Below are 27,141 nucleotides of genomic sequence, written 5' to 3'. Positions count from 1 at the left end.
AGCGCAGAGACGGAGCACAAGTGGCACCTAGTGGACTGGGGCAGTACTGCATGGACAAAACGCTGATACAACAGCCTCTGACTTGGTAAGACATGACTTGAACAATCGATCTTACCCCCTTTGAACACACTACTGTTAGTTCAATGATTCTCACAGGACACTTTGAAGAGTTTCTTTCCCATGGCGTTGTTAAGAGAAGCAGACAGCCGTGTAGATTGGGAAGTAATTGATTAATATTAGTCTCTGAAGTTATTTACATGATAAATTACTGTCACAATTTGCACCCAACTGGACACTGTTAGATTTTTCAAGATAAAACTGAATGAGTAAAATGTTAAATACTAAGCATTTCAGGATATGCACTTATTAGCTTTTGTGATATGATTTGAATGTAAAGATTGACACTGTTCTCATATTTATACACAGAACATGTAGCTTTCAAGTCTATTGTGTTTCCTGTTTTATTTTGTAGTTCTTGATCCCTGTGTGTCTGGTTTAGTTTCACTTCCCCTCCACTTTGATTACCCTCATTAGTTTCACCTGTGTCCACACCTGTTGCTCGTTACCTAGTGTGTATTTAGTCCCTGTGTTTCCTTGCTTGTCTTGTATGATCACTACGCCTTCTCTTGAGTTCTCAGTGGTTTCCTGCCTTGTGATTGACTTTTTTGCTCTCCGTGGTCCCCTTGTGTTTTTGTTTGGATCGATTTGGATTAAATATGTACATTTTTTAGGTAAGTTTTGTTTCATCTTTTGTCTTTTGGTTCTTTTAAGAAATCATCACATCTCTTCACAGTGACAGTATGTAAAGAGATGTAAGAAAGAGGTCAGGGAAGACATTTTGAGCTAGGGTTAACCCCTGCTGGGTTACGCTGCACACTCTACCTACCCCTTCTTCCCTCATCCATCCGCATGAGGGATAGAGAGTGACACAGAAGTGGATTTTCACTCCTGTCCCATCCCACTCCCACAGAAAAAAATCTTGTCCCGTCCCAACCCCGGGCCAGAGTAAAAAGAAATTCCTGTCCCGTCCCACTCCAGGTAAAATGACTCCCACTCTCATCCCTCTCCTATCTAGAATGACTCCCGCTCCTGTACCGCTCCCATTTTTTCCTTCTTTTAGTCTTTAGGCAATACATACCTTAACGAACAAAAGTGCATAAAGGCAGTACCTTCACAATTCACATACTGTACCTGGGTTTTGGAAAACTAAGACCCGAGCACTCATCTTGGGTTAAGTGTATGCTCCACTTGTAATTTTTGTCAGCACTTCACATTCACTGAGGGAGGAGAAGAGAGCAAAGGGAAGAGTCTGTAGCAAGAGGTTAGTAAGAAGGTTGATTGGACTAGAACTCAACTCGGGTTGGGTAGGCTGTACGCTCTACCTCCCACTGCTCTCCTACTCATATGAGAGGAGTGAAGAGAGAGAAGAGTCTGCAGAAAGATGCTTCAAAAAAGGACAGGGAAAGTAGAGACGTAGCTGCTGTGTAACTTAATGTTTCATTTTTGATTTTTTTTTTCTTTATTAGGAAAAGTCTCCCTGTGTTTAAACATCCCTCATACAAGACAGCCTGCCCAAGACGGAGAGCAGCACATTTGAGCAAAGTTACCAACATACAACAATTACAAACACAGATCAACCTAACCTGAGTGACATATTTGAAAGTGACTTCTATTTGGCAAATGGTCAAGGCCATGAGTCGAACCCACAGCCCCTGCTAAGAGAACTATAGCCTCTGTTTATGGGGTGCGCACTTAACCTGCTTGGCTAAAGGCACCCCAAAGTGACTTTCTGAAAGCATCTACAGCCTGGGCTTCTTCCTCCAACATCTTCAATATACTGTACCTTTTAAAAAGGCACCAGAAAACTCCACTAGACAGCATGTTCCAAACTGCAGGAACAACATACCTTAAACCTTTTCCCTCCATTTCAAGACACACTTTTGGGACATAGAAATGAATGCATGGAGATTAGACCCGTTTGAAAATTCTTGTTTCTGACACTCTTAAAGAAAGGAAATACTTCCAAAATATGTTAGGCTTTACCTCCAAGGTAGTAGAGCCATCTCCAACTGACTGCACCTGACCACAACCTTGTGACACAGATCCAGTTAACAACGGCATGTTATGAGTTTGACAAAAATATACTGTGGTTATATACAAAGCAGCTCAGGGTCCCTTTTCTTCACTATTAATCTATTTATATGTCACGCTTTGACAACATGTGAGAAACCAGGGTCTAGTTTGTTCCAGTTTAGGGGACTTTATATGAAAAAGTCTGAGAAGCACTGGTATATGTAGCATAGCTGATATTTAGAAACCTGATGTAAGGAGCAGACACATGTGAATGTAAATCTTCAGGAATCTTGCTTGCCCAAGATCCCGAAAAGCATAAAAACATAAACATAAAACAGCTCATCTCAGCTCTTTGAATGTTGTGTTCTTATTGGCTGCTGTCTTGGGCCATGAGATGAGTCATGAGTTGTACAATCTGTGGCTCTGCAGGGTTTATTACAGCTTCCTCACATAAATGTAATGCTGCAAAGTCATGCTCTGATAACAGCCTCATAATTACAGTGAAGTCAGATGCTTCCCTTCAAAAAGTTGAATCCTCTCTTTACTGAGTATCAGTCCAACATTACATCATGCATACTTCCAGACTTGCTGTGAGGATTTCAAAGAACAGGGTGGGCCGACTTTTTATGAGCGTTTTTATATATCGATGTGTTTCTGTCCTCCATTCTCCCTCCTTTTTTTTTTGTTATTACAGAGAGTGTAAGTAGCGGTCAGAACATCTGCGTCCATTTGTATGTTTCTCTTCTGCTGACCTGAAATAACTCCTCTTCCTCCATAGATGTGAAGCTGACACGCCTTTCTAAACAGAGTCCTCAATGGTTGATTGTGTGGACTCCTGTGAAGCTGCTCCTCTGCCCTCCTCTCCTTACGTCCACCAAACTGCTGCTCCTGCTACGGCCCATTTGGTAATATACATAGACACACGTGTGCACGGCCTTTGTATACAGAAGGCAATGTGTGCAGTGTAAATAGAGATACACACAGTCACTCTTACACACCGGCATCCACAAAAGCAGAGCCGTTACTGCAGCCTCGTTTCTGCTGATGGTTCACATCTGCAGCCCAGATGTGCCGCTGAACGCAGGATGTTTTGCATTCCCTCTGTGGAACATGTGAGGCGTTCCTGTGGGCTGTCCGTCTGGCTGCATTAGTCTGTGTGTCACGGGGATGTGTTTGCCTCGGCCCCTCGCCGGCTGGCTCCAGGGGGTTTGGGTACCACTGTTAACATGTTAATTCAGCACAGATGTTGGGTGCTGAATCAGGTGGTAAGAGGAAACTCTGGTCCCGGCAGGAGGGAGGCTCTGGCTGCCCTGTGTGGTGGTCCAAACCTACGTGACCAAATCCTCCCAGCCTAACCCGCTCTGTTCCCGGTGAAGTCATATCTGAGGTGGAGGATCATAATATTTTTATGGTGCACTGTATCTGCTCTTTAATGATGAAAGTGTGTGCAATTTTATTACATCCAAAACCCCAAAACATGCATCTTATATTTTGCTTTTTGAGCTACAGAACCAGAAAACTTTAAAGGCCTAACCTCTAAGACTTTGGAGGACAGAAGTAAGCGCCAGAGAAAACTTCCTGATGTTGTTAACTTAACATTACTTTGAAAGGGTATTCACAGGAACTGAGTTTTTTTGTTTTTGATCACCAATAATGTTACCATATCTCTTGTAACCAGTAAAACACTGAGAATAAGTTCAATTTGTAAAGAAACACCAGGAGTTGAATGACGACACAGATTATTTCAAACAAAACTCCAGAAGGAAACAAAGTCTTAGCAAAAAAATAAATAAAGAATTTTTCATACTTTAGCTTCTCACATGCTCAAACACAACTCTGTGAGACAGCACTTAACCAAACATGCATGCAAAATGGTTTTCTTTAAAATGACAGATACATTTGAAATTGGCCCTGTGATGGGTTGACGTCCTGTCTGGGGTGCACCCCTGCCCGAAGTCAGCTGGGATTGGATCCAAATCAACAAATTACAATACATACAAAACTCAGCTGCACGCCTCCTCACTCACTCCCACTCCAGAGACCACATCACCCCAGTCCTCCAGAACCTCCATTGGCTTCCCATCCCCTCAAGAATTCAGTACAAGATCCTACTCATCACCTACAAAGCCCTCCACAATCTAGCTCCCTCCTACCTCACCGACCTTCTGCAACCATACAATCCTTCCCGCATCCTCCGCTCCACCAACGCTAACCTCCTTACCCCTCTCACCAAACCCAAGCACCGAACCTGGGGGACAGGGCCTTCTCTGTCGCTGCCCCCACCCTCTGGAACTCTCTCCCCCAACACCTCAGATTCTCTCCCTCACTCACCAAATTCAAATCTGGACTCAAAACACACATTTTTATAAAGGCTTTTAAACTATAATTGATTGTTTTTTTTCTTGTTTTGTTTTATTTAGCTGCCTTGCTCTTCTTTGCTTTTTTTTTTGCACTGTTTTCCTTTACTTTTCTATTGTATAATTTTATCTTATTTTCCTGTAAAGCGCTTGGAGAATCTTTTAACCCTTTTGACCCTGAACGGGAAAAGCAGTCAAGATAATGGATGGATGGACATTTGATATTGAGGTTTAAAGTACTAGATAAATGAATTCAGAGCATTTGTTTTCATGTCCATGACCCACCATACTGTGCCCTCAATTCTCAATAACTATTGCCAGTACATTTGCTATCATAATTGTTAGAAATTATGTCCAGGGGCGCTGGTGGCCTAGTGGTCTATGCGCCCCACATACAGAGGCTACAGTCTTCGTCTCAGGGGTCGCTGGTTCGATTCCTGTCCGGTTGACCATTTCCTGCACGTCTTTCACGGCTCTCTACTCCCCACATTTCCTGTCTCTCTTCAACTGTCCTATAGAATAAAGGCAAAAAGGCCAACAAAAATATAACTTAAAAAAAAAAAGAAATGATGTCCAACTTTTCAGGTATAGGATTTTCTTGATGTTTAGAATCTGCTGAAATATTTCCCTTTGCAAATTTAAACCAGACATGGCACCTTTAGATGAGTTAATAGATTGCATCATCCCCGCTGTCATCCCTCTGTTTTTATTAGTCTCGTTTAATGTTGAAAATGTGCGGGTAATTGTGCCAATAAAGCTGCACAGGAACTCTTTAGATGGCACCACCTCCAGTGAGAAAGTCAGAGAAACACAAAGAGGATGTTGTCATGCAGTATGTGTAACAATGAAGAAGACCAAATTGAAAAAGAAAGCTGAAAATTAAATGCAGGAAAAAACTTTTTTTTAACCTGTTTTATTTACTAGATCTGTTTTGATTTGAAGAGGCCTCTGTGAAGGAAACCTGTGAAGGAAACTAAAAGCAGGCAAAGCACCTAAACACGGAGATACGAAGCTCTCCTTGCAGGCTTATAAAAGTTAGTGAAACTGCTAACAATATACAAAAAATGTGTCTTAGAATCAGAATCAAGTTTATTGCAGAGTAGATTTAAACAAACAGGGAGTTTGCCTTGGTGTTTTGGAGCAAAAACAATAGACACAGAAGTAGAATAAAAAACTTAGAAAGCTATCAAAGAGCAGAAATGACTCAAACAGTCAGGGAATTTTTATAGAATTAGATAAAAAAATATCAGAGAATAAGAATGTCAAAACAATATAGAAAGGCTGTCAATGTTGATGTGTTAATCAGATGTGATGAAGGGCAGAAATGAATGTGTTATTTTGCTTCATTCCATGCTATTTGTCCCTTTCAGCACACCGTAGTTAATCACCTCGCTGTAGTGTCCTCATGCTTCCTGCTGCTGCTGCTGCCATGATGGAAAATAACGACACCACTGCAGTTTTGAATGCACTTTCATATTTCATTTAAAAAAAAACTCCCTGACCACTCATTTGGCATCAAAAGTAATTTGCTTGTTGTGGCAAAGATAATTAAAGGATCATCAGAGTACTTCAAGTTTCAGCTAACACCTACAAGATTACAGGAGCAGCTAATCAGACTGATGTGCACTGTAAACAAATTACACTTGAGTCCAGTGTGTGGTAATGACAGCTCTGTAGTATTTTACTGTTGTTTGTTGTTATGTGATCAATTAGAAACAAGCTGCTTTGAAGACAACAGCTGTAATGGAACTTCTAATCCATCCAAAGAACTGACCAGTGTCTGCTGGCAGCACGGAGCAACTTTCTGAGAAGGATGCAGAAAGAAATTATTTTTGATTGAAACAAATGTTTTGTTTTTCGAGTTGATAAATGTGGTTCAGATCCGTGGAGGAACTGGTTTACTTGACATGGCTGGTCCAAATTTGAGTTGCTATTTTAAATACTGGTTTTAGAATCTGAACAGCTCCCTCAGATTCATTTCTTCAGGCTGTCTGTGCCGTTGGCCGGCGCCTCCACAGCTGGCCAAGAACAGATTCCAGCCCAAGCAATTGTGGCCCTCACACCACCTGCTATAGGGTCATGGTTATGGTGTGGGCCTGTTTAGGATCTGCAGTGTGTGTGCGTGTGATGGGTGTCTGTATATAGAGGAGTAGAGGATGCTTTAACACACACACACGTAACTGACACAGCATGAGGCTCCATTGTGTCCTAATCAGTAAACCAGGACCTGAATAACCAATATGTCCTCCATCCTTCGCTCCAGTTGAGCGCGTACGACGAGATAGGGACGGAGAGAGACAGAGAGCTGGAATTCCCCTTTGATCACAGCGTCCGTTAGTCAATGGGACATGGCGTTTGCTGGGGGGGGTGCAGGCGGAGGAGGCTGCTGGGGCCGAGCACAGAGAGAGAGTGCTCAATTGTCTTGTCCCTTTCTTTTTAATTTCTCAGAGACGTAAACCCCCACCAAGAAGCCGATACTGAGGTCAAGACCTTCTGCCCCCCTCCCTCTTGGCTCGTTCCTTGAAGGACGCTTTCAGTCATGTATAACTGCTGAACAAACCCCCTCTCAGAAACGTATCCTCCCTTAACTGTCAAGTACAAGTACTTTCTTGCCACCCTGCTCCTTTATGCAGGAGGTGGAGGTTAAGTCGTTTGGCTTGGGGGGGCTGGTCTGGAAACCTTTTTAGATAAAAGAGACAAAAACCGACAAAATTTGAACAAAGACAAATTGACTGTGAGTGTGTTATGGTTATGGCAGCATCTGGTAGTTTTTTAAGAAGCATTTCTAAGAAACAGAGGAGGCGTGCAGCAGAAGGAGGCTGCTGTTTGTTTCAAGAGTCTGTTGTTATTTACTCCATTGTTACATGTGTGGGTGCAGCCAAGCCATCAAAGAACAGAACATTTGGTCGTTAACAGAACTGTAGTGTTTGACAGCTGTATAACATATTTTCCTTCTTGGAAATGCTTCATAAAGCAATAAATCTGCACAAAAAGCATCTGTAGTGTGTACACCAGGAACTCAGATGGCCTTGAGCTTTGATTATTTCCATTTTCTCGCGTAGACTTCAAGAAAACAAAATCTGTTCATAACCAGGATGCGGAAAACAAGAAGCAGAGTGTTACCAATCCACAACTTAAAGATAAAAGAACACACAATCCAATTATTGTTTCTTCAAACATGTGAGCTAACAATAGTGACATTGATTATTTAAGCAAATTATGCTAGTTAGTGATCCGTACCAAGGACAAAAATAGCATCAAAAAGAGTGACGCAACACTGTGTGCAGTTATGTGAGGTCAGAGAATCAATGTCACAAACAATGCAACTGACATGAAGCACACAAACAAGTGTGGTGGGAACACAGATGTTACGCATCTGAAACCATTCATATGATGAAATGTCTCTTGATAAACAAGTTCATCACACAGCGCATGTGCAGCTGAGCTGGTCGATTAGCTTGACATACGAATAAGGCATACAAATAAAAATATAAATATAATAATAACAATAATAACTCCAACACAATCTAAATTAGATTAATTCAGTCTGATAAATCCTAAATGTAGAGGAGACAGAGGAGACTCCAGCAGATGTGACACTGAACAGTTTTAGAGTGGTGGGTTTATTTAAACTTGATAAAATGTAAGTTCATTACAATATGTGAGTAATCTGATTTAAAGGTGATCCAATAAGTAGTCCCATTACAGGCAGCTATCAACAAGTAATCTGATTCTCTTTGAAAGGGTTCTGAGTTCATGTTATTAATTCACTTTGGAACTCAAACTCAAGAACAAGTATTCTCTACTTTAGGAAACTCCTGATCACAAGTCATTTTAAAGTAATTCAGTGAGTTTTTTTTATTTCAACCCCAATTCTAAAAAGTGTGCACATTGTGTAAAATGTTAATGAAAACTGAATTAGATTATTTCCAAATATTTTAAATTCAATATTTGATTGAAAATAGAGCAAAAACAACACATCAAGTATTGAAACTGTATAACTTACAATGTTACAATGTCATTTAGCAGACGCTTTTATCCAAAGCGACATACATACGAGAACAAGAACAACACAAGCAAAGATCTAGACAAGAGGAAACAAGATCAGTAAGAGTAACAAAGTGCTTCAAGTCCATTTGGGTGCAGGTACTGCCAAGCAGTGTAAAGACAATGCACAAAAATAAGTAAGGAATTTTTTTTTTTTTTTTTTTCCCCGAAATAAGGAACATCTACAATGAAGCAACCAAACCATTTAAGACCTTCCATTATCATCATCAACAATTAACATCACCACAATAATGACCAAAGTACCAAGTGCTGGGTCACTCAAGAGCTGAACACAGATTCCCAGAGTAGAGCAGGACAGTGTGAGTCAACTGTAGCTGGAAGACATGATCTGCCACTGGGGACAACAGTGGAGAACAGTCTAGCTAAGTGCATAGTGCTTCCTAAAGAGCTGGGTCTTTAGCTGTCTTTTGAAAGTAAAGAGGGACTCTGCAGATCGAATGGAGTTGGCCAATTCATTCCACCATTTAGGGGCAACAGAAGAGAAGAGTCCAGCTAGTGATTTTGAGGCCTTGTGTGCTGGAAGCACTAGGCGCTTTTCAGAGGCTGAGCGTAGCGGGCGAGAAGGGCAGTAGACCTGGATGAGGGGTTCCAGGTAAACTGGAGCAGTTTTGGTGACTGCTTTGTAAGTCATGATTATAGTTTTGTATCTGATGCGAGCTGCAACTGGAAGCCAGTGTAGTGAGATGAGCAGGGGAGTGACATGAGCTGTCTTAGGCTGGTTGAAGACCAGACGTGCTGCTGGGTTCTGGATCATTTGCAGAGGTTTAACTGTGAATGCAGGGAGGCCTGCCAGTAGAGAGTTGCAGTAGTCAATGCGTGATATTACAAGAGCTTGAACCAGGAGCTGTGTTGCATGTTCTGTCAGGTAGGGTCTAATCCTCTTGATGTTATAGAGGGAAAAACGACTGTATTGTTTTTTGAAATAGATATGCTCATTTTAAATTGAATTCAAATACGTTTGGACAAGGACAAGATTACCATTATGTTGCATCACCTCTTCTTTTAACAACACTCTGTAAACGTTTAAGAAGCCAGGTGATGGGCGCAGACTTCGCCTAATGGGTAAGTTGTACGCATAGACTGTATAAAATATGGACGTAGTATCCGTGACGTCACCCATCTGTTTCTGAAGCGCTGTTTTGAAGCCAATCGGCTGCGGCAGCCATATTGCTTCTGTCGAGCCAGTGTGACGTAAAGAGGCGGGCTTTGAGCCTCCTAGCAAACAGCTGCAGTGTTCCCGCAGGCAGCTGTGCCTCTCATTGGAAGACTAGTAATCTCAATATCTTCGAAATTGCCGAATTAGAAAAAAATTCACCCCCCTCACAGTGAGAGGACATCGAGACATGAGCTTTTCAGACTACACTCATCTTTTGTACCAGGCTGTAAACATGTTTATTTCTGCTGCAAAGATCGTCTTTTTCCCATTCATGTGTATGTGACTTCCGGTACTTCCGGAGCCAGCCTCGATGAACTGCAGCTTTTAACACTTCCGCATTGACTCATATTTTTAGACCGGATGTTGCCGCTTGGTTGTACGCCCATATAGCAGTGGGCCCGGGTTCGAATCCAGCCTGTCGCTACTTTCCTGCATGTCATTTCCCCACTCTCTCCCAGTTTCCTACACTATCCACTGTCCTCTCCTCTATACAAACCTTTTCCGCAATAAAGCCTCCTTCACTCATGCTGGCAAACACACCCTATGCATGATGACAATACTCCTGATTCTGGATTATGGTGACATCATTTACAAAATGGCCTCAAGTACCGCGCTCAAGAAACTGGACTCTCTTTATCACTCAGCTATCCGCTTTGCCACTAATGCACCCTTCCACACTCACCACTGCGATCTCTATAAATTGGTGAAGTGGCCCTCCCTTCATACCCGGCGGCTTCACCACTGGCTTTATTTCGTATACAAGTCAATCCTGGGCAAGACACCTCCCGACCTGTCCTCTCCTCTTCACATCACCCAAACCTCATATCGCACTAGGTCCAGTGAATACATAAAGCTCATCATCCCCGGTACTTCTACTGTTTTCGGCCGTTATTCCTTTCATTTTACAGCAGCTAACGACTGGAATAACTTACAAAACACCCTCAAACTTTCAACTTTGACTCCACTCACGACCTTCAAGCTTAAACTTCGACAGATTGTTGTTGACTGTTTCTCCTGCTGATCACTTTGGACTTTACTTGCATGCATACTTTTATATAAACTCATACTTTTTTACACCTCACGCACATTGCTGGTTACTTGTTCACTTTTGTTCTATTTTATGTTTATATGTCTATTTCTGTGTATGTGTTCCTGTTGGCGCCTCTTGCTCAGGTCATGTTTCTAAATGAGAACTGGTTCTCAAACATTTCTCACATTTTACCTGGTAAAATAAAGGTCAAATAAATAAATAAATAAAGTTGTAAAAGCCCCGAAATATAACTTAAAGGGAAAAAAAAGAACCCAGGTGACAAGTTTCTGGAGTTTAGATAGTAAAATGTCCCATTCTTGCCTGATGTACGATTTCAGCTGCTCGACATTTTCGATCCTCTAATGTTGTACTTTTTCTTTCATGATGCACCAAATGTTTTAAATGGGGGATAAGGGGTGTGGCTATTTTTGTTCTTATGTAGCTGTGTATTGCATCAGTAACAGTAAGAGACTGTGTGCTGTTACATTTTGATCACCTTTTCATGACATTGTGTTGACTCGACAGAAGTTTGTGTATAGCGGCCTCCCCTCCAATTGTGTTTGGTCAATTTTGTATTGTTGGTGTGTATTTTGACATGTGGGTCAATGTGTGCGCCCGTGTAGATGTATATGTATGTATGCTTGTGTGTCTCTGCGGGCATGTATATGTGTGCACTTGTGTGGACGTGCCTGTGCTTGTGCATGTCTGTGCAGGCAGATATATGTTGATACGGATAAGGGGGTACCTGCCTCTAGATGAGGTTTTGGTCAACTAGGCAGTCTTTTCTTTTTTCTTTTCAATGGTTGTGATAGGTTGGTACTGTTGTTTTTGATTTCAGTGATATATTTTGAACCCTGACTTTACATCCTGATGGGGGGGGGGGGAGGACTAGGGAGGGGGGGGGGGGGGGGTCCAATTATTCCATGATCATTCAATTGAGTATATGTGAATAAGAATATGAGAAAAACAAATAAAGTCTAAAATAAATGGGGGATAAGTCAGGACTACAGGCAGGCCAGTTTAGCACCTGCACTCTTCTACTATGGAGCCATGATGTTGTAATATTTGCAGAGTGTGGTTTGGCGTTATCTTGCTGAAATATGCGAGGTCCATCCAAAAAAGGCATCATCTGCAGCATAGCATATGTTGCTCCGGAACCTGTATGTGTTTGATCAGCATTAATGGCACCCTCCAAGCTACCCATGTTATGGGCACTCATGCATCCCCATGCCATCACAGATGCTGGCTTTTGAATTTTGCACTGATAACAAAGTAGGTGGCCCCTCCTCTCTTCAGAGCATCCATGATTTCCAAAAAGAACGTCAAATTTAGATTTGTCTTCTGATTCTTTTTGTTCTTTTTATTAACTTTTCAATGTATTACAAATATAACAATAATGAAAAGAAAGAACAAAATAAAACAGAAATACATAGTTTTTATGTGAGCCCAAAAGCAGTCCCAGGAGGTGGTCCCACCTCCTGTATTACCTTTTAATCTGTGCAGCATGGATTCGAAAGATGCCATCTCTATCATAGCATCATCCCAGTCTTTCAGTCTTGGGCTTGTGTTTTCCAAAGTCTTAAAATAATTCTGGATGCAGTGATCAAACCTACCATAATGACAGAAAAAAAACACTCTTTGAAACATTCTGTACTTGAGATCTATCACCCAGAAGACATAGATCTGGGGTCAGAGGGATCTTTGAACCAAACCAGCTGCTCAGAACTTGAACAACTTTACTCCAGAAAGGTGCAACCAGAGAACACTCCCAAATACAGTGGAGGAAAGTTCCAACCTCTGTTTTGCATTTCCAACTAAAGTTGTCTTTTAACAGTTTCATTCTGTGAAGTCTCGATGGGATGTGGTAGTACCTGTGCAGGATCTTTATATTGTATGAACTTCCCTCGAGCTTCATTTATATATTTTCCACAGTCCGACAAAATGTTCAGCCATCTATCCCGTGTAAATTCCTAAAGTCCTAAATCTTGCTGCCATATTAGTTTCACATTAGATGACTCACCACTTATAGAACACCCAATCAGTTTATAAAATTGGGAAGCCGTGTGGGACCCCTGCGGCATGACAAGATAGTCCAAAATGCAGTTTTCTACGATTCCCCCTAACTTACATTTAGAGGTTATACAGCTTTTCATTTGTAGGTATTTCCAGAAATTATCCTTACCCTCCAATTTAACATTTTGGATCAAGTCAGCAAATTATATAAACATTTCATCTTTATACAAGTCTCCTATTGTAAGGATACCGCTTGAGTGCCACCGCCTCCAGTACACAGGTGCTTTCCCAGTACAAATACTGGGATTGTTCCATAAGGATAGCTGTACATAGTGTGGTATTTTCAAAATACAGTGTGCTTTCATCCAAACCTCTCTGGAGTGATTAAGAATTGGATTTGCTGTGTCTACTTTCTGAGTTATTCTCTCTTTTGGAGTAAATGGTAAACATAATTCAGTCTCAATATTCAACCAATCTACATTTTTTCCCTCCTGTTCCCAATACTTAGCTATTTTGACCATTTCAAATGACAAATGATATAATCCTGGATCCGGTAGTCCCCTTCCCCATTTCTCTCTGGGAGCACATAATTTACTTAACTTAATTCTGGCTTTCTTCTCTTCCCATAAAAACTGTTTAATTATGTCTTCATATCTTTTAAAAATGGCAGGTGGAATGGTGATAGGTAACATCATAACCACATAGCTAAATTGGGGTGCTATGATTATTTATAATGTTAACCTTTCCCCAAAGTGTAAGTTTTAGCCTCACCCACTTTTCTAAATGTGTCTGTATTTTTTTGCAACACTGGGTTAAAGTTCAGTAAGGGCAGCTCTCCTAAATCCTGGCTCAATCTAATCCCCAGATATTTCACACCTTTAGGGACCCAACGAAATTTAAATTTTTGGACCATATTTGAATAACACAGAGCAGATAGTGGCAGATAGGGCAATTTGTCCCAGTTTATAGAATAGCCTGATAGATTGGAATATGACTTAATAATATCCATCAAGTGCGGTAGAGAGTTAGGTGGATCCGTTACCACTGCTAAAATGTCATCTGCATAAAGCAGTAATTTATGTTCCTGACAAACGCCTTCAACCCCCTTAATGCCTCTATTTGTCCTGATACTGTAAGCTAACGTTTCCAGAAAAATAATGAACAATAGTGGGCTGAGAGAGCAACCCTGACTGGTCCCTCTAGAGAGGTTGAAGATTTGTCTTCTTTTTCTGTGGATATTATAAATACTGAAATGATACAGATCTTAACACGACACCAACTTCAACATGTCTGTCTTATAAATCGGGCAAGCAGGGATTTTGTTCCAAGGCCTTTAATATTTCACTTTGAACTGTGCCTCTTCATTTTCCCAATAGCATTTGTGTTTAGTCAGGTCACTATAGAGAGAGGAGGATGAAAGAAAGGTTATTTGTGTAGCACTTATACAAAACAAGGTCATTCAAAGTACTTTCCATCAGGCATAAGAAATAAACAGAAGAGGAAACTGTTAAAAAGAAGAAAAATCAAACCTCATCTTCCTTTGCCATTTTATGTTTATTTCCACGTCTATACTTGCAACTGAGTTTTCTTTTGTAATCCTTCCACAGATTTATTCTAGTTTTCTTTTAGAATTCTTTATCTGCTTATTTCTACCACTGAATCTCTTTGACCCACTTTACATATTTTAGAGGCAACTGTTCCTTCCACTCAAACAGCAGTAGATGTCATAAAGAGCTCCTTTTGAACCACTGACTCTGCTTCAAATGACATCATCTGTGACTTGAATTATTCTAAAAGAAAACCATTCAAAGGAACCTGTACTGATGTAAAAGAGGAGCTGTAGTTCTGGCGGCCTCTGGTGGTGCAGATGAAAAATGTACAAACTCTATAAAACAGTATCTTTTACTGTCCAGCAGAGGGCAGCATGACACTGAAATAATAAGAGAACTTAAAAAGAAACAGCAGAGTGTGAGCTCTTTTCTCTGCCCTTTGTGCCAGTTCATGTCACACTTTGCCTTTCTAACTGTCCCTATCTTTTCACTCCCTCATTCTCTCCCTCCCTCCCTCCCTCCCTCCCTCCCTCCCTCCCTCACTCTATTTGCTTTCTCTGTACCTTCTTTCATTGCCTACTTAATGAAGTTGCATAAACACAGACAAAAACACACAGGCAGAAAAACACACCATATGTTTTTGCTGTTTTTCCTCTCCTCTCTATACTGCTGTCTGCTCAGCCTGAATCTGCAAAAACCATCACTCCGTCTGCCCCCCTCAAACCTCCGCCCTCTGTTTTTTTTCTCTCTTCCTGCTCCCTCTCCTCTCCTCCATATGCATCTGTCTTCCCTTTTAACCTCCTCCCACTTCTCCTTTATTTCTCTCTCCATTCTTCACCTGCAAATGTATCTTTTCTTCCTCTGTGTGACCAGATGAGTCAGTGGATGACATCAGCTCCCCGCTCAGTGAGATGAAAGAAGCCGAAAGAAAGCCAAGGTGGGAGAAGGCCAGCGTGTGGGCTTCTCACCAGCCCTAGTTCATATTTCTTACTCTTTTTCTGTTTTCTTTGTCGAAGAGGATGCAAGAAAAATCACATTCTGACCTTGTTTTTCTTCATTACAATACCCAGTGCAGGATCAGTACTAAACTCCATGCTTGTGAACTTCAAAACTTCATTTTCTTTTATGGTTTTGACATTTTTCATTTGTTGTTGTCAGGACTTAATCTGTGTCTTGTGCTTTTACTGGCCTGTTGAAATGTTATGTGGTCAGACTTCCCAATGAATTTCCCATCTTGTGAAATATCTCATCAACACTTTCATTTATAGAAAGGAAATTGTGTTCAGACATTTATAGTTACAAGAGGATGCATCCCTAAACAATCCTTGGACTAAAATCCAGCATCCTCTCCAGACCACAACCTACAGTCAAACAGGGAAATAGCTGAGGCACTTATGAAAGTAGATAGTAGAGGCTATAGTAGATGAAGTGCGCAGCACGGCTTCAAATCTGCATGACATGCAGCCCCAGGTTTAAGTTTGATCTGCAGCCCTTAGCTGCATTTCATTCCTCACTCTTTCTTCCCAATTTCTTACGCTATCCATTTTCCTCTCCTATCAGTGAAGGCATGAAAAAGCCTAAAAATAGTCTATCAGCCCAATAGATAAAGGCATTATGGTTCTAAAACAACAATCTCCTGGAAAGTAGCAACATGTCTCGAAAAAGTGAATCGAATCAAATCAAATATGCAAGATATATTCATGATCTCAAAAAATGTATCATTAAAAAGTTTGGTACTCCTCTGAACCTAATAAAACCACCATGAGGTGGATACATCAGAGACTTCACATTGTGACCAAAGTCTGCAGAACTAATGACATCGCTATGAGCGATGGCTGTTTATTTTTTTGTGATAAGTGCTAATAAGTCAAATTTGGAATGCTAAACCAACATTAAAGCTCCAGTGGGGAGTTTTTTTAACTACTTATGAAACTGACAAATGAAAATAGATGTATTTTTAAGACCTAAAAAAGCAACCAAGGTCAATAACAGGAAGAGAGACTATTTCTATACAGTTATTTTTAATGTCTGAAAACCAGTGTTTGGGCGGCTGTGGCTCAGTGGTAGAGTCCGTTGTTATGTTAATGTAATGTAAAATTAATTTAAACGTGTAACTCGCTGCACTGCCACACTATTAGCCTTATAGAACTGCTAACTAGCTTTGGAAATGTTACATTGTCTCTGTTAAAACTGCATTCAAATGGTTTTATCTCTGTTTAGATCAAAAACAGGCTCAATGCAAAAGAACGAACAGTGATTTTCAGTTTATCTCAGATGAATGATTACCTAAACTGCTTCTCTTAGTGCCTGCAGTGTGTATAGAATGTATGTATGTGTGTGTGTGCAGTGTTTAGGTTTACAAGCCTGTCATGGCTGTCTGTATCCTGTTCCTTGTCCCTTGAAGTCCCATGTGGACCTCTGGAGGGTGTCTTTAACAACAAGGCCAGTTTGGTATGTGTTTACTCAAAGCAGCCCTCAGCGTCTCCTCTCCTCCTCTGCAGAAGCTGGCTGACAGATAACAAACACCTCTCAGCGCTGGCTGACCTGCGGATTTATGGCTTCATAAAAGTCTGGTTTGGGGATATGGTTAACAGTTTTCCTTCAGGAGGTCATTTTGAGCTGTTTTCTCCTCCGTCAACACGTCAAACTGAGAGTGATGATAACTAGTCTGAAGCAGCATCTGGCAAAGACGATGCCCTCTGGATGTTGTTATGTCGACGTAAATGACTGAATATCACTTGCCAAATCAAGACTTTGTCAGTGCTAGCGTGTGTGTGGTATGTTTGAAGCCCCTTGAGAAAACATGGACGTGTCAATGCTAATCCCTTTGTGGGACATTCAACTCTTCTGTCCCTCCTTCTGGGGTTAAAAAGACATCACATTTTTAACAGGTGGAGCATACAACAGCAAATAGTTTGCATGAAGGTCTGTGTGGGCCTCACACCTTCTCCTCTCTCTGCACTCCCCAACATAAACACCACCAATAACAGATGTATTCACACATTCACACAGATATCCTCAGAGGAGCTGCAGGAGGAAGTGGAGTTGGGGAAAACAAAACATTTCTTGAAGAATGACAAGTACTCCAACGCAGTAGTGGAATCTAACAAAGTACAAATACTCTACAATACTTTATTCCGATTGGTCGATACCCCATAACTAAAGTAATTCATTCTCAACAGCAAAAGCTACTTCAGGCACAACCAGATATAAAAGTAATCGCTTCAAGCTCTCCTTCCTCTCTACTTCATCACTCTACTCGACAAACAATCTGCACTAACATAACGCTCTAGTATGAGTATGAGGGTTGACTTACTCTGCACTAATGTTAATATGATATTGCTTTTTACTGCCACACTGGTATCTTATTGGTATTTATTGTATTATTGGTATTGTTGTGTCATTGGTATGCCACAGTGACATGGTTTTTATTTTTGACAGTGGGCATGTTATTGTATATTGGTATGATGAATGTATTGTTTGTGAGCAGCACTGCACTTATGTCCACGACAAATTTCCCCCCGGGGACAATAAAGTTTATCTTATCTTGTCTGATCTTATCTTATCTTATCACACGTGTCATCTAACGTATCTGCAGAAAGGAGTCCAGCACATTTTATCCATGCCTGTTGACTCAATGGCAAAAACTTTAGTTTGTGTCTCAGCTGGCCTTCAGAGTCGGAAGTAATGACAGTTATCTGGGACAGATGTGAGAGCAGCCTGAGGAGCTACTGGGCCCCAACCATCTCTCAGCTTGTTTCACACTACCTTCTTGTCAGGGTCCTGCTCCCCCTATTGAAATTCACAGATTCACTATACATTATAGTTCACCATACATCATCCCTTACATAATTACAGGTTACAGTTTTACCAATCTGATCTGTTTGCTAAATCTAAACCAAGCGGCAACCTCGGGTCTCAAAATATGAAGCCCATGCGGAAGTGTTATAAACTCGAGAATCGAGAATCCACTTGAGGCTGGCTGCAGAAACACCAGAAACCACATACACACCAATTCACATAGCTGTTGGCTAAGAGGCTCAAACTCTGCCTCTTTACATCACACTATGCCTGGTTGAGTTCCGCATTTCCAATATGGCTGCCACCATCGATTGGCTTCAAAACAGCGCTCAGGAACAGATGGGTGACATCACGGATACTACGTCCATATTTATACAGTCTATGAACTAAACCTAGAGCATCTAGTTAGCATAGCTTAGCATTACTCTATCCAAAGGTGACCATATATTTTGCTATTAGCAAAGGCAAAGATATTTAATGTTCCACACATTCAGTTGTTTGCTTTGCACAGAAAAGGGCAGGCTTCCCTCTTTTCTCAATCTATGCAAAGCTAAGCTAGCTTGTTTCTGTGTAGAATAGAATTGACAGATGTGTCAGTGATAGCAATTGCCATTTGAGCTGAGGTTTAAGGGGTAATTCAAAGTGCCTGGTGCTTTGCAGCTGACACACTTTGCAGGACAGGATCTTGCTACACTTTTCATAGAGATGGTTGGGGCCTCAGACCGTTCTCACATGTCATTATTTCCTGACCCTCCAGACCAGCCTGAGGCGGTCACTGAGGTTTTTGCCACAGTGTCAACAAGCAGAGCTGAAATCTTCCCTACTCCTGTCTGCAGATTGATTTGGTATGACATGTGATCAGGTTGTTCTGGGCTCCATCTTTACTGTTTAAATTAATCCCCACTGTTATGGTTTTTTGACCAATCAGAATCAAGTATTTATCACAGCCAGGCAGTAAGTATACAATACAGATGTATGACCATAAAATGCTGACATTAGTCCTGTACTCTGTATTCCTTTTTCTTCTGTTCTTAACAGAATGGCTTTCGAACAAAGCCTTCGTTTGTTCGTATAATCCAAATAAAAAACAGAAAATATATTAGAGACTCAATTAGTTTTTAATGTCCAACAGCAGTGAATCATGGCTCTAAAAGAGGCAGAGACTGGAAGAAGTTACCAGCCCACCTCTGATTTGTCTTTTTACCAACAAACAAAATCCAGCAGATTCAATTTTTGTCATCTCTGAATCCCCGTTTGTGCTTTCCTTTTCAACGATGGCCCCCAAACCTCACATCCTGTCTGCTTGTGTCAAATGAGACGCTTATCAAAACTGGATCTTATCATCTCTTCATGCAAAACACTTTCACTCTGTAGCGGCTGACAGCAGGCCAGCAGCGGGGCAGGACCACAGCCAGAATTTCCCCCTGAGGAGCGAAGCCTTCGGGCTGCAGAGTCACAGTTTACAATGCTGGGTTTTCTCCATTTCATGCTCTCATACTCTCCATTGTCCCCGAGCTTTCACAGCTCCCCATCCGTACGGCTTCAAAAGATCATGTGACATTGCCTCATCCCTCTGTTTGCAGAACGCCCTGCTTTTCTTCCTCCACCCTGTTTTACTGTGCTTTTTGCAGTTTTAATCACATATTATGCACGCTCTCTGCTATTGCACTTTACCTCTATCATTCTCCATCTCCTCATGCTCCTGCTCTCTTGATTTCCTTGTGTAAACAGAGAGCGTATTATGCCCCAACAGATCTTGTCTGTCCTCACTGTTGACTGTTTTGTCTGTGGGAAATGATGGATTTAGATCCACTCGTCTGCAAGGTGTGAAAGCAGACGTTTCCACTCAGTCTCTCTCAGTCTGTTATGACAGTGTGCAGACAACAAAGAGGTTCGGTTTTGTTGTGCTATGTCTGCTGTTCTTCCCCTCAAGTCCGAACAGTAAATATGGAGACAAATGAGCTGACTTTTTGTTTAATTTCCCACTAAAGTTTTGATATTTTTACGTGTTGATGTGGTTTTGTGGTGCAGGTAGTCAGATTTAGTGCTCAAATATATCTTAAACGAAGTGCCCAAAAAGTAAATCCCTCCATGAGTCAGAGGTCCTGCATGCAAAGAGAATTAACAGTGTTCAGGGATCTAAACAATAAAGGGATAGTTTCACATTTTGTACAGATGCACTACATGAGATGGAGGCTGCATGGTGGTGCAGTGGTTAGCACTGTTGCCTCCCAGTAGGACAGTTCCTGGTTCACTCCCAGGTCGGACAGGAGCCTCTTTGTGGGGTTTGCATCCATGGGTCCTCCTACAGGCCACAGATGTGCTTGTTAGGTTAATCCATGACTGTATGTTGCCTACAGGTGTGTGTGTGAATGATAGTTTGTCTCTATGTTTCAGCCCTGTGACAGACTGGCAACCTGTTCAGGGTTTTACCCTGCCTCTTGCTCAATGGCGGCTGTGATTGGCTCCAATCCCCCATGACCCTGAACAGAATAAGCGGTATAGATGATCAATAGATGAGATGACATTTGATGAACTGTCATTCTTGTCTCTGAATTGCAACCAGGATTTCTTATAGGAATCATTTTGAGTCATTACAAAAAACTAAGTGTCAAGTCAAAACAACAACTGGCTGTTTAGCAGAGCAGAGGTTTCAGGAAGCAACTAGCCCTCCCTGTTGAATGAAAACTTGTTGTTTCTACACATATGATTCCACACACCATACAACATGTTAATAGGGAGGTGCTATTGAGCCTATTTAAACTATAATATGTACATAGGAAGTGGAGTTAGTGTCTTGGTTTTAAAAGTAAAGCCAACATAGAAGTGCCTTTACCCTAAATTCTGTCTAATGATGGGCTTATATTTTTGTGCAAAGGTTACAGAAAGTGACCCTACTTCTCAATATGTTTATTACCTAAGTAAACATTTTTTTAATGAGCTTATGGCATTAGTCACTTCTTCCAAGAGTTCTACACTGAAGCTAGAGGTTCATTTTAAGCCCTACAGCAGTGGTGTCCAAACTTTTTTCAAAGAGGGCCACATATGATGTTGTCAGAATACCTCAGGGCCAGTGACTCCTACTGAGACTTAGGAATCCTAAAAGTTATATATGAAATATTTAATAACAATTATTTTAAATGTTTTCTCAATAAAACAGTAACTAGGAGGTACGATGTAAAGATTAGCAAACGTTATCTTCTTCTGGGGGAAAATGTTTTTCATTAGGGTCGGGCAATGTGGGAAAAAATATTGTATCATTATTTTCCTATGGCAGGATCATGATCTGGATTTCATCACACTTCTTTTTCTTTTTTGGAAAATTCTGTTTATTCATTTTTCTTCATTCTTATTCGGACAAACAGTTTACAAAACACCATAGAGTACAACAACAAAACAAAAACAAAAACAAAAACAAAGAACAAAAAAACAAAACCATGCCATGACAAGGAGAGATGCACCCACAATCTTCAATGTAACATACACATACATACATATCTTCCCCTTACACTTTACTCACACATCTACAGGTGGCTGATATTTGAACACAGATGAAGTACGAGTACCAATAAGTTAAACATTGTATTGACCGGACTCTAGATAGGCCATCCAGGCGTCCCAGGTCTTGTGAAACAGCTGTGGGCTACCTCTGATGGAATAGGTTATTTTCTCCAAAGGAGCACATGAATTAACCTCATTAATCCATTGAATAATGTTTGGAGGGTCTACATGATTCCACTTAGATGTAATACATTTCTTGGCAGCTGTAATGGCTAGGCTCACAAAACCCTTTAAGCTTTGGGAGGGGAGCTTTAAGTCGGTCAAGTCCCCTAGCATTACTATCACAGGTGACAAGGAAATATTCTGCGACAATACTTTCTCAAGAATATTCTCAATTCCCAGCCACCACTGTCTTAACTTATTGCAGGACCACACTGTATGTATTAGCGAACCAATTTCCAGTTTACATCGAAGGCAGAGAGGGGATATATCTGTTTTAATATGAGCCAGTCTCTCAGGTGTAAAATATGCCCTGTGTATAAAATTGTAGTTGCAGAGCCTATACCTGGTGTTAATGCAACTTCTCTGTGTTTGCTCATTGATCTGGCTCCATTGTTCATCTGTTATATTAATCCCCAGGTCCTACACTTCTTTTTCATGTTGTTTTTAAGGCTGTTCTGACCAGCAGACAACATATTAAGAACAAAATAATTATTTTCCTGAGTTCTGAACATTTTTTATGCACCTAATTTGGCCTTTTCTGTACAATTTCATAATTTTGATCTTGTCTTGTGTCCTCTTTTGTGTCTTCTGAACTTTTAGTGTTCATCAAAAACATTTCACATCATGATAAAAACATTATTTTGAAAACCTGTCAGCTTTAAGAGTTCTTGTGTTTCTTCTTTATTGCCATCTTGAAGAATTCCCAGAGCTTTGGCTTTAGAGAGGTAGTCCATATGAAGCTTTTTGAGACGTTTCTGGATTGACCTTAGTTTTGTTTGTGCGCTTGAAAGAAACTGCAAATGTCCAGATGATTCAGAAGGTGATTAATTTCTGTGCTATAAATAACACAATTTAAGATGGAAGCTTGGGGTCATAAATAAATGGACCTTGGGCCGCAGTTGGCCCCCGGGCTGTACTTTGGACATGCCTGCCCTACAGTATGCTAAATTGCTAACCACAATATACATACAAGAGCATGGTGTCAATCTTTAAACTGTCTCTTTAGGCCGTCTGCCCTGTAACAGCTGCTTGTCATCTCTTTAGGATGGCCTGGAGGTAAATGAGAGCACCCTCAACTGTAAGGTTAAAAGGTTCACTTATTTCTTCTTCTGCTAAAGCTTCTTCGTTGAGATGCTGAACTCTTCCCTCTAGTGCACATGCATGTTTTCTTACAGGGCAGCCAAACTCCCAATTGCATAATCCAATAAGAGGATAGAGCTTTTAAAGTATCAGATATGACACTGGGGGTTTGTCAGAGTGAAATCTCTTTAGTCCACAGCTGTGAATTTGTGACCACAGGACGTGAACGTGGCTGCTTTCACAGCTTTAGTTAGAGTGGAAAACTACACTCAACTATTGTGGTCGTGTGGTTTGTGACTTGGCTGTGATTCGCAAACACTCTGGTCGGATCACCTATAGTAAATCACTGCGACGCTTGACCGAGGGTTTCTGCATTGTAATTACGATTTTTTACAGGGCTTCGTCCTGCGCACAGACAAATACACTGACGTGCAAACACACACGTTTATTGCGTACACACTGCATGGCCATTTATTTCTTTTTGAGCTACACTCACACACACACACACATACACACACATACACAAGCATGCAGTTCCACGTGCATTTATATGAAATGAGTGTTATTGTGAAGTGGCTAAACAGTCATCACTCTCTGGACCTGTGATTTAAGGATCACAGTGTGACCACGCTCACACTTCCTGCCTCCACACACACACTGTCACAAGGCACACTGCTCTACGTCTCACTTAGCAGACTGATTTTCCAATAGCTACTAGCTTCAGTGTCGGCAATGTTGACAGCTAAACAATGCTGGAGAAACCCCTTCTTTAATGTCATACACATGCTCAGAGTCACACAGGCAGCAACCTTACATAAATCATGGGGTTTTAATTGTACCCATTTTAGGACTATTTCAGCCCATGAGCCAGCATCAGTGTCATTTTTATACACATCCATTAGGTAATTTACCCAAACTTATATATGCTAATTTTATAAGTTTAATCTATACCTTTTTGACAGCAATATACAAAATGGAAATGTAAAAACAATGCAACGATGTGAAAGGAATAGCTTGTAGAGTTGAATAACTTTTAGTTGTTTACCTAAACGGACTTTAGCTTTATAAGGAGTCTCAGCCCTTCCCAGGATTAGATAAGACCTGCTCCCACTGCCACCAGGATGAAGCCACTTTGTACCACTCTTTTTGGAGCTGCCCCAGTCTTATGCCGTTCTGGTCAGCCATCTTTGTGACACTCTCCTCTATTTGTGGTATGGAGATTCATCCTGACCCAATCCTTGCATTATTTGGAGTTGTTCCCAAAGTTTTCGCACTTACAGGCGCACAGGCTGACACTTTAGCCTTTTTGTCGCTACTGGCCTGACGTCTAATTTTGACTAACTGGAAATCCAAAGAACCACCATCACACAGTAATTGGGTGGCAAGTGTGATGGCCCATTTAAAACTTGACAAAATCAGATACTCCATTAAGGGCTCAGCTGTAAGTATTTTTTAAAGTCTAGAAACCCTTCCTCTCTTACTTTGAACAAAATCTAACCTCTAAACAGTGAACATTGTATCTGGGTTCCTTGAACCTCCTCCCCCTAATCTCAGAGTGTCTAACCCCCCCCATCCCCCCCACCCCTTTTTTTTTTTCTACTGTCTTGTTTTGCTTGGATTGCCTTGTGAAGTTCTTTTTGCTGTTTGTTTATGTCTTTTTTTTGGTTGATACATGTTGTGATGTGTGAATCAATGTATGAAAAAAAAAGGAAAAAATTCCAATAAAAAGATTTCAAAATTAAGTTATAAGGAGTCTCAGCCCTTTTTTTGTTTCACTTTGCCCCACGTAACTATTTTGGATCATTTTCACTGCTCACATATCTGTGATTTGAACAGCGATAAGCAACTGTTTGCAAAAAAAAGCATCTATAAAATCTACAGTACACCACCTGCTCAGCTGCAAACAACAGATAGATACAGTTTGCAACATCTGATGAACACAGTTGAGCTTTTAGCAACTAAAGAGACAGATATTCCTTTTGGAGTTGGTGGAGACCAAACACAGAGATACAAGGAGAGTAAATAGACTTATATTCAACAGATGAGTTCAAATCATAGACTTTATAGAATATGGACGTAGGATCCGTGACGTCACCCATCTGTTTCTGAGCGATTGTGACGTAGAGAGGCGGAGAGGCGGGCTTTGAGCCTCTTAGCCAACAGCTGCAGCGTCCCCGCAGGCAGCTGTGCCTCTCATTGGAAGACTAGTAATCTCGATATCTTCGAAATTGCCGCGTTAGAAAAAAATTCACCCCCCTCACAGTGTGTGCCGATCGAGAAAATAGCTATCCAGACTACACTCTTCTTTTGTACCAGGCTGTAAACATGTTTATTAATGCTGTAAAGATCGTCTTTTATGAATTGGTGTGTATGTGGTTCCCGGTTCTTCCGAAGCCAGCCTCAAGCGGATCCTTGATGAACTGCAGTTTTTAACACTTTCGCATTGGACTCATATTTTTAAAACGGAGGTTGTCGCTTGGTTCAAATGAATGATGATGATGTTTTATATTTGCTGAATGTGTAAAGAAAACACTATTGGCATACAAATTTATCAAGCCAATTTAAACAGTGTCAGTGTTGGGTTGTCAGCTGGTTTTACTTTGTCAAGTTAACATTCATTAAAAGTTAATTTCAAACCCGCGAGAATACATTTTTACAGTGTATGTTTATACCATTGAAGTTTGATTAAATAGTCTAATACTTGGTCAAAACTGCTCCTTATCTTGAATGTTTTGAGGTAGCATTAATGTTCATTACAAGTACATATAAAACCAGCTAGAACCTAGTTTTACAGTGTTTATTTATACAATTTAAGTACGGGTAAATAACCTAATTCTTGGACCAAACAACACCTCATCTTAGGCGTTTTACTGGGTAGAGTTAACCCAGTCTCTGCATTTGTTCAAGTGCTTTTTAAGTGTGGTATTCGAATGTAAAACTTTGAATGACTTTTTACTATTTCCTTTCACAGCAGAGGCCAAAAAGAGATGACCCCTACCTGCAGCTCCAGCTTTTGTTAACTCGAAGCCACACTGCAGCTCATCAAGCAGACCACACACGGAGAGAGGAGGAAGCACAGCGCTGAAAAAGAAACAGAGAGGAGAGAGAGGCAGAGGAGAGAGGAGTTAACGCTCTTGTTATCACAGAGGGTGAAAAATGAAATGGTGAGACCTTTTTTTCCACCATAAAAACTCATAATGTATGTCCACCACCTCCCCACAGTGTCACACGTGTTATCCTTCGCATCTCTCATCCTTGGTGCCGCACTCTCTCTCACAATGTTGATGTTAAAGTGAGTTTGGTTTATTTTCTTTTTATATGGAGTTTCCATCATGCTCCACTCCCTCTGTGGTTCCAGAGCGGCTGGCCAAATGGCAATAAAATGCTCAAAGGACATCAGAGAGCGAAAGGAGACTTATTTGTTAGCCTAACAAAATCCCCAGTAGTTACATCGGCAGTGAACTTGTGAGAATAAAGGGGGAAGGCTCTGCATCAGTGCCATTGTAAGAGGCAAGACAAGTGGTCCAACAGTCAGTCTACTATTCTTTGACAACTAGATTCAGTCAGTTTTATTTATGTTGTCGGGCAGCTATTTTTATGTTTAAGCTCCAATCAAAGTGCTGTAAAGATGCAAAGTACAAAAACTGAGTAAACACTTTTAAAACCAAGAACATAACTCAAGTAAAAGCAGCTTTGCAAACATAAAAAAAGCATGCTAAGTCATCATAAAACAAGTGCATGTAACTGCTGTGTTAGCTTAAATGATGGCTTTGAAGTGTGAGTGGAATGACTCAGTCTGTGTGGAGATTTTCCTGCTGTCGCTTCCACTTGGATGTGAAGTGAATAAAAACTGAAAGCAGATTTTTCTCTGTTTTATTGTGGCTTACGGAACATTTTGAAACTAAACAGCTCTGACAAATCTGTGTCAGTGTACTCTCTGTGTCTCTGCCTCACTCCTGTCAATGAGGAAGACTTTGTTTTCTGTCTGTGTTATGATACAGTCTATTACCTGAGACCAACAGAGAAATTTTATGTTAATATGTACATTTACCCAAGAACTGTATTAACAGATGGTTAAAATAAGACTTTAAAATGATGTTTTCCTGTGATCTACTAAAGCAAATCTGACCTTTAGCATGAAGACTCTCAATTTCTATATCCTAATTTTGAATGCCAGTAAATGCTGCAAGGAGGTGGCTATCAGACTAGGCAGTAAATATTCATGATAAATGATACATTTGACTAAGATCATACTTTTTAAAAATAAATAATTCTTACAATTCCAGGACA

At 40.8% G+C, this 27,141-nt stretch overlaps 1 long non-coding RNA gene across 1 annotated transcript; it reads left to right on the top strand.

Annotated features, from left to right (window-relative positions):
- The first annotated feature begins 590 nt into the window (after positions 1–590).
- Positions 591–26,712, top strand: LOC117805736. The gene is made up of 3 exons (XR_004629506.1): positions 591–731; positions 2,852–2,978; positions 25,823–26,712. It is a non-coding gene; the product is annotated as an uncharacterized LOC117805736 (long non-coding RNA).
- The last annotated feature ends 429 nt before the right edge of the window (positions 26,713–27,141 follow it).

This window comes from Notolabrus celidotus, chromosome 22, assembly GCF_009762535.1.
Source record: "Notolabrus celidotus isolate fNotCel1 chromosome 22, fNotCel1.pri, whole genome shotgun sequence".
NCBI classification, from domain to species: domain Eukaryota; kingdom Metazoa; phylum Chordata; class Actinopteri; order Labriformes; family Labridae; genus Notolabrus; species Notolabrus celidotus.
The sequence above is the reverse complement of the archived record's forward strand: the minus strand, read 5'-3'. Positions and strand labels throughout refer to the sequence as shown.